Source organism: Pinus tabuliformis, chromosome 7 (genome assembly GCF_031772625.1).
Source record: "Pinus tabuliformis cultivar Carrire ecotype Pingquan chromosome 7, CPIR1, whole genome shotgun sequence".
NCBI classification, from domain to species: Eukaryota; Viridiplantae; Streptophyta; class Pinopsida; order Pinales; family Pinaceae; genus Pinus; species Pinus tabuliformis.
In genome coordinates this window covers 940,883,609-940,892,601 of record NC_142293.1, presented here as the reverse complement: position 1 = coordinate 940,892,601, position 8,993 = coordinate 940,883,609, and the positions used below count along the sequence as shown (strand labels likewise).

The following is an 8,993-nucleotide window of genomic DNA, read 5'->3' as shown; positions in this document are numbered from 1 at the left end:
GGTTAGGATATATGCTAGTCTTACAACCTACTTTATTATGATTTGAAGGGCTATGATAACTACTATACAATTGTTGTAATTTATTGATTGTTAATCTGTTTTTCTTTATATTTTGTCATGCCTATAAGTTAAATGCATCTTACTAGTTTAATCCTCATTCATCTTGCAGGTGTGGTTTCTAGCAGACAATAATAATATCTAGAAATAATAATATTTAGCAAGATATAGGTTTGCAAGGCTTGAAATAAATTATTTTGACTGTTTATTTCATCTGTTTTCTGCTAGTAAAATTCTGTAATTGGAATAAATGGGTGGTTTCTTTCCTTATATCTTGTTTCTCTCTTTTTCCCCGACCCCTTGTGGCCACAATTTTTGTTTGAAGTGCTTCTAGAAATGGATGTGGTAGGGGAAGAAGAAATATGAACAATTCCAATCTCCTATTCCCTCCAAAATGGCTCTCATCCCAGAATCAATGCAACCCTTGTAATAGCTATCCATATGGAAAAGGTTGCAGCAAATGCGGGTGAATCCCAATCTGGACCTCTGAAATTTTATACGTACATGCAAAATCAAGACAATCTCGATAAATATTTTATGACTAAATGTACAAAACGCAAGGGTTTATCAAATGCAACTAGTGGACGAATTTTTGTTACTGTTCCACTAGATCACTTTGGTCCAATACTTCCAGAGAATGATCCAGAACGACACCAAGGTATGCTTGTGGGAGAATGTTGGGGAGACAGAATGGAATGCAGGCAGTGGGGTGTTGATCTTCCTCATGTTGTTGGTATTTCTGGGCAGTTTGACTATGGTGCTCAATCTGTAGCACTGTCTGGTGGGTATGAGGATGATGAGGACCATGGTGAATGGTTTCTTTATATTGGAAGGTGTGTAACTTCTTATTTTTCTTAAAACTACACATCTAGGAATGGTTAGTACTTTACGGTGAAAGCACAATCTGCATGCTTTTATGACATAGAAATGCTTTTCATTATTGTTATTGAATTTTTATTAATAAAAATGCCAATGATACTAAAATTACTTCCACTTTTTGGTATAATACTTTCTCTGATAAAAATTTATGACTTCGCTATGTTGTCAACAGTGGTGGAAGAGATCTTAGTGGGAATAAGAGAACAAATAAGGAGCAGTCCTTTGATCAGAAGTTCGATAAATCTAATGAGGCATTGCGAGTTAGTTGTAAGATGGGTTATCCAGTCCGTGTTGTCAGGTACTTTTTCAATTTTCTTAGCTTGAAATTGTGATAAAGCATGATATCTACATGTGTGCTTTAGCTTATCAGCTAGCCTTAGGTTGTAGTTCATTCATTATGTGGCTAACATAATTCTAATTTGGATGTTTGTAAGTTGGTTTCAGGTCTCATAAGGAGAAGCGTTCATCTTATGCACCAAAAAGTGGTGTTAGGTATGATGGCATATATAGTAATATAATTGAAAAATGTTGGCATAAGAAAGGAATTCAGGTCATGATTATTAGCTAAATGGGAACCTTTGATTGAAAGTTGTTTTTTCAACTTGTATTCTGAGAGATCTTATCCTTTTTTCATAGGTTTTATGTTTGAAATAATATAGCTTAATTGCTTGCTTTGTGTCTAGTTCCACGTGGAATTTGTAATTTTGGCTTGTATAGGATCTGGTATCAAGTACTTAGTTATGGTTCTGAATATGGTATTCATGTTGAAAGATTGTGTATACAATTGTGCTTTTCATAACTTCAACATATTATGTCAATATTTTCTTGATTTTACCTTGGGGTTTTCTAGAGCCTTGGGAAATGTGCCATTATTTGGAAAATATCATGTTAAATGAAAATCCATTCCACAATTACTGTATGGATCTTGTTTTTCCATCCCATCAAGCCCTTGAAAGTTGGGCTCAGAAAGAAGGAATTGTTTACAAGGATTTTGATGACTTGTGTTAGAAGAGTAATTAGCCTACACCCACATCAAATGGCCACAAAAAATGGGTTTTACTATTGATATTATATATTTTATATTGTTTTATACATAGGTGAGACAAGCATGCAAACATTGACAACTTTTTCTTTAGACATAGCATTTCTGTGTGCTATGGTTTTTTCCTTTGAGGGGAAGGACATGTATTTGTTGAAAGGTATAGGCACAAATGGTTGTTGAGGGGTTGGTATTAAGTTTTGACCTTTTGAAGCAAAAAGGGATGTTGTGATTATAGTTATATAGTTGTTTGTTTGATTGCATGTCATATCATTATTGAAATTCACCTTACTTTGTCATTGTTCGACAATGATCTCTACAAAAATCATATTCAAGGAAGCATTCTAGAGGAATTTGGCAATATGAAGAGACTTATAAGTATGGACTTGTATAAAAACAAGATTATCGGTGAAATTCCTCGATCATTGGGGAATTTGAAGGCACTTGTATTTTTGTAAGTTTTCTTTTTGTTATGTCTAAATGGTCATGATGGAAACATCCAAACTGGGATTATAATTTTTAGAGATAATGTCTCAGATAACAAACTGAGGTGCTTCAGTTCTCTTTCATTGTTCATATCATATGATTGCTTGTTGATGCTTGTATGATAATTACTGAATGAACAACCACCTTAACAATAATTCATTAACTGGACAAATTCCCAGGGAACTTACTAAAATTTCAAACCTTAAATTCATGTAAGTCAATTTCATGTACATAATCTTTGGTTTTTTGTTTTTTGTTTGTCTTTTGTTTTTGTTTTTGTTTTATGTAACAATTGAATATAAATTACTTCAGCTCTTAATGGTTTATAGTTATAATTTGATTTTCACTTGGAGAGATATATCAATATCTTTTGTGAGACTATTCCAACAACTAGACCATTTGAACGCTTTCCAATGACAAAGTGAGGATCTTTCTCTTAGCATATTTTCTACCATGATTTTGGAAGATTTTTTTACAAGAGTGTTTGCACTTTAATGTTTATGGTATCCATTTGGTCATGTCCCCAAGATTGTTTCTCTCTATGGATTTTTTGACTTTCTGCTTTGCTACCACCTTATACATTTCATTTCCTGTTATTTACGAATCTTAGATGAAAACTACAGTGACAATGCAACATAGATTTTCATATTGAAACTGTATATTATACTATATTATAGAATTTGTACCTTAAGGAGATTATTTTGCTAAACTCCAACTAATCTAATCCTCATTTCAAAGAAATTAATTTGTATTCCCATCAACCTATTCATGGTGTTTGTGAATGTTAGTTGTGCATGTTAAAGTAATATCACCTCAATTCAATCCTACAGTTTCTTCCTTATTAGCAAAGCATTTAGCTAACTGAAATAATCACAACATTTGCACAAATCATCTAGTGGCAATTATCTATGACATATTTTGTTTTCTTCTAGGTAGCATGAGGACCCATCTCCATTACTATGGTTTATAGTTGGAAACATCCTCTTTCTGTGGGAATTTTCCTGTAGAACATGGGATGTTTTTCCCTATCCCAAGGATGGTTGAGGAATGTCCTTGGCATCCATCAACTGTCCTGGGGATGCTAAGTAGTCCTAAATATAGTTTAGAGACTTCTCTTCTTGATCAACTCCTCTAATGAAGGATTGGTCCATCAACTCATGCACTTATGGGTGCCTTGTAACCATAACCAACAACCCTCCCTTTAGAAAATATAACACGTCTTAAATTTTTTAAAAGAAAACATTAAAACAACCTAAACTAAATAGTGAGCACTAACCCAAAGCCTAACGCAAGAGCTACCTCGAGTTTCAATTAACTTGTGGCCTTTAGGTTTTTCATTTCTTTATATAGATCATTCCATGTTATTCCAATTTCTAAATTTTTGAATCTAAAAGAGTAATAAGTGTGTAGACTTCAGATTGAATTTCTACATTACTTGAATCTAAAATTGGTCACTAATTGAAGAGGAAGCCTCATTCTGGCAATCAAAACCAATGAGCATACAGGTGAAAATACAAAGCCAGTGATAGAGAACATAGATGTTTCCAATCCAAAGTGCTCCCACTATAAGGATAATTGTTGCTTGGGTTTCCCTGCCTTACATTGTATTTCAAGTAAACCATAGGTCAACAGTAGAAATAACATAAGGACTAGATCTCTGGGGACCGTATACATTCCATTCTGGATTAAGAAATGTGGTCCCTACAATGTTGCGAGGGGTTTTGATTAAACATGGAGAACATGTGTCAAGTATGCATTGTGGCAAGTTCTGAATGAAAAATATGTTATACTTTTTATCATGAAGTATTTCCATGTCCAGCCTTAGTTATTTGATCAAATTTCCATAATTCTCTTGAAATGAACTATTGACTCTTATGTGTCACCTTAACTCAGGATTTCATAGTTTTGAAAGGTAAATATGTTATGCATTATGCATTTGACATGCCTTTTAAGACCTTTCGATTATTGTTCAAATTTTCATGTTGCTTGTCATTCCCTTAATGAAGATTGTTTGATAAGGACCATGCATTGTAACTACACTATGCCAATGAATAATACTTGTTTTGAATGTGCTCTCTAGCTTCATGAATTTATGATCCAAAGCTATTAGCATCACAAGGAAAATAATTACTATCAATAATGACTTGAATATATTAAAAAAGTTGCACAACATGGGGTGGTTTTCCTATGCTTAGATTCTAGGTCTGAGTTTTATTTGTCTTGAGGTTTCTTTTTGCAATATTTTAGTTCTTCATTTTGGTTTAGTCCTTCCTAGCCACCATGGGTTCTACATACCTTTTTTCTCTCATTATTATTAGGGGCAATACTAGAGATATGGGATATTCCATTGCACATGTCCCTTCCTATATGATGCATACATGACTACCATTTTTAGGTCTGTAATAGGGAAAATGTCCTCATTTTCCTATATATTTTTTCATTGAACTTGCACAGGTTCCATACTCCAACTAACTGAAGCTCAATGCTTGTGATCTTGTTGGTCATCTGATTTTCTTATTTGTAGATGTGACTGAATTCTGTGTAGTGGAAGGATTTTTAGAATTTTTTGGATGCCTATTGGCATCTTAGCTGGCTGAATGCCATTTGGTTGACCTATTCTCCTATCTTTGATTGATGTGTTGGGAACATCCAAAACATTTATAGTATTTTTTGTTATTGTTGGGGCTACATTCCTTTTTGTACTTTCTTTTGTTCCTGAGATGAAAGGACCAAACTTCGAGGAGGTCGATAAATTATGACAAGGGAGATCATATAGTGGCAATATAGGTGAGGAAGGTTCTTTTAACAAACCCCTTCTTGATGATCATCATAGAACCTGAAGTAGCAAATCATATGCTAAAATATCTTGTGAGAGAGGGCAATCAAATCAATTGTTGCAAATTTGTGGATGGCATTTTTAAGGCATTATAGGAGAATGTACAACTTAAATGGCATATCACCAATCATATCGACAAGTTTTTCATGGTGGCATATTGGCAAGTTTTCCATGGTGGTGGTGTTGTAATTTTCACTATTTCTTGATAAGATAATTCTAAATAAATTTAAAATTCCATTGGATATGTTGGATAATGGATGCTTCTACTTGCATAATTCATCAACATCCCCTTTGAAAATATTTTGCATTACTACCACTCCCCAAATATAGGAATTTTAATTTAGCACTACATTTGCATATGCAAAGGATATATATTTGATGCTTTCCCTGACTTGGGATATACATCATTCCTCTCTATTGAAGTTACACCATTTATAGATTAGTTTAGGGACAAAACAATGGGATTTTTTGGGTTAGTCTCCTAACACTTGTTTTGGTCCAAACGCTTTAGGTATCAGTGTTTGCATATTGTTGTTTTGGGGGATGATGGTCTTCCACTAGAAATACAAATACAAAGTAAAGAAATGCATCAACAAATTGAGTTTGGAGTTTCTGCACATTCGAGGTGCAAGGAGGGTGAAGCAACACACTCTTCCTTCATTGTTCAGATGGTCGAGTGGGAAAGATGGGTGCTAACATGGAATAGTGAGGTTTTGGACACTAAACTTCGATTATCTCCCCAAGATGCATACATGAGACCACCTTTCCCTTCATCCCATAAAGATGATTTCCCACACATAGATAAATTATGCAACCCACCATGTGGTACAAATGATAGTCTCCCTGTAATTATGTTAGAAGATGATAAAGTTGTGAGTATGGTATTCTTAAAAACACCATACTATGATGTAGTTTCTTTGCAATCTCCTTGTTTTGAAATTCATTTGCTAAATTTTTATGTATGTTGTTTGAAATTTCTACCATCATATCAATTTCATGAATAAAGGATTGCTTATTGTTGTTAAATAGATGATTGTGAAAGAACTACCTCCAAATTCAATTGTGAAGGATTTGCTAAACAAAATAGCTTATGGTAGTTCACTTTTTACATCATATGGTTTGCCAATGCAAGAGGAGCTAAGGCACTTGAGCCATCGACTTTGGAAATTTTTCTAGTAGGGATTCCTATGGTTTTTAATGTTGTGATCCTTTCACCTCATGGTTATTTTGGGCAAGAAAATGTTTTAGGAATACTACAGAAGACACCAGTGGACAGGTAAACATATTTTTTATAATTGCAATGTCCATTCCATGATATCATTTCTTTATTATTTGTTTGTATTTTGAATGTTTCCTTTGATTTTTTTTTTTTCTATTAACTATGGAATTGAAAATACTTTGTATCATGTCCATTTAAACAACATTCAAAGCTTGAAGATGAGATTAGTATTACACAATATTAACTGAAATCCTTTTAGATGTTGTGTTAAAATATTTTCATGGCTATTAGAAAAAATTACTTTCATGTTGTTATTTGAGCATAGGCTGTCTATATAATTAACCAAGTTCAAGTGTTAAAGAATAAAATGACAAGGATTAGACATCACGCCTCATATTATTTTTTTTCACATGTTATCTACAACTTGAGGTTTTATCATGTAACTTAGTTGGCTTGATTGCGCTTAAGATTTCTCTCAAGGTTGAATACTAAGTTACTAAGGTGTTTTTTTTCTATGGTGACATTTTATTTTCTTTGTTTTTACAAGTCATCCGGACACATAGTGGCCACTATCACCCAACTAAAGAAAACTTGTTCGAGTTTCTTACTTTTATGGGGAAAAATGACATTGACATTAGTGATGTTGAGGTATATGTCATAAATATTTTACAGTCTACTTTAATTTATATTCCAGTATTGATCGTCTTTCATGTCTTTGATGGTAAGCATTAGGGGAATTTTGAGGTCTAAAATGGGTTTCCTAAGAAAAATGTACAACCAAAATAAACTTTATAAGAATCAATAGGATTCAATATGACGATGTCAACCATGAAGGATGATTCACCATTTTTGGAGTAAAACAGTTAAAAGATTAAAAAATAATAAAATAATAAAACTACTTTTTCAACCCGTATTTTCAACTTATCTCCATAAGGTTTTACTCAAATTTTGAGTGGGAGTACTCATTGAATGAAAAAATTAATTCCTCATCCAAGAAGTACCCATGTTTCATACTTTCGATGGACCCTGCTACACGAAAAATGAGAAATACATGAAAAAAACATGATTACAATCATGTTTTTCATGTATTTCTTATTTTTCGTGTAGCAGTGTCCATCGAAAGTATGCAACATGGGTGCTCCTTGGTTGAGGAATCAAATTCTGCATCTAATGAGTGTTGTTGCTCAAAATTTGAGTAAATCCATAGTGATATAAGTTGAAAATACGAGTTGAAAAAATAGTTTTTTTTTTTCAAATTTGATGATGTAATCTAATCGTATTTTATTATTTCCACTATTATTTTATAATTTCCTTAGGAGGCCCATTTTAAAGCTCAAAATTCCCCTAATGAAGTAGGAATTGAAGAAAGAGGAGAACAATTACACTAGAGTGACAAATGCAGAAAGGGAGAGAGAAGAAAATTGATCTAGTGATACCATTAGAGCCAATATTCCACGTAAAACACACACATAGATACCGATGGTCAAGCATTCAGAGTTGGTGAATTCATTTGCAATGCCTTGGCACCACAGCGATAATGTTTTAAAATGATGAAACAATATTTCATGTGTAAATTGTATTCCAACTGATATTAACTTGGAAACTCATATTGTAATACTTGAAATTTTATATAATATAATTTGTGGTTAAAATTATTTATAGTTGCACTTGATATTATTTAGTAGTGTAATTAACATATGTAACCTTGTGTTTTCATATTGGATGAACATACACATTGTATGACCGTTTTTTTAAATTTAGTCGTAAAATCATACTAATTAATTTATGTTGATTAATAACGAATACATAAAATCAATCTAAAACTAATAAATTAATAGTTTATATTGATTAATGATGAACACAAATAAAATGAATATACGACTAAATTAGTTGTTTATAATGATTATTAATGCAAGTAAATGAAATGAATATAAACTAGTAAATCGGTCGTTTATATAATGAATATGAAACTACCAAAAAAATATAAAGGACTACTACAAATGATAAATTTGTGATTACAAATTATGACTAAAATTTGCATATATACAACTATTAGTAGCTAATTTACATTATCTTATAACACGACTGAAATTTAGTCATATTTCTTTGGTCATTAATTGGTTTCAAATGATAACTAAAATTTTCATATATATGACTATTAGTAGCTAATTTACAGTATCTTATAACACGACCAACATTTTGGTCATATTTCTTTGGTCATTAATTGATTTTTTGAGGTGATCATATAGTAATATATTTTGTTGTATATTTGGTCATTGATTATGACAATTAATGACTAAATTAATGACCACATTTATGATTAAATATACCACTAACGATAAAATTGAGACAACAAATTAATGACTAAGCTAAAAATGATTAAAAGTTGGTTACGTTATAAGGTGGTGTAACTTAGCTACTATTAGTCACCCATTGAAAATGATCATTTATATGCAAATTTTAGTCATTTTTTGGGT

At 32.2% G+C, this 8,993-nt stretch overlaps 1 pseudogene; it reads left to right on the top strand.

Moving 5' to 3' along the window:
• The first annotated feature begins 307 nt into the window (after positions 1-307).
• LOC149250732 (E3 ubiquitin-protein ligase ORTHRUS 2-like) overlaps positions 308-8,993 on the top strand; it is a 100,951-nt pseudogene continuing 92,265 nt past the window's right edge.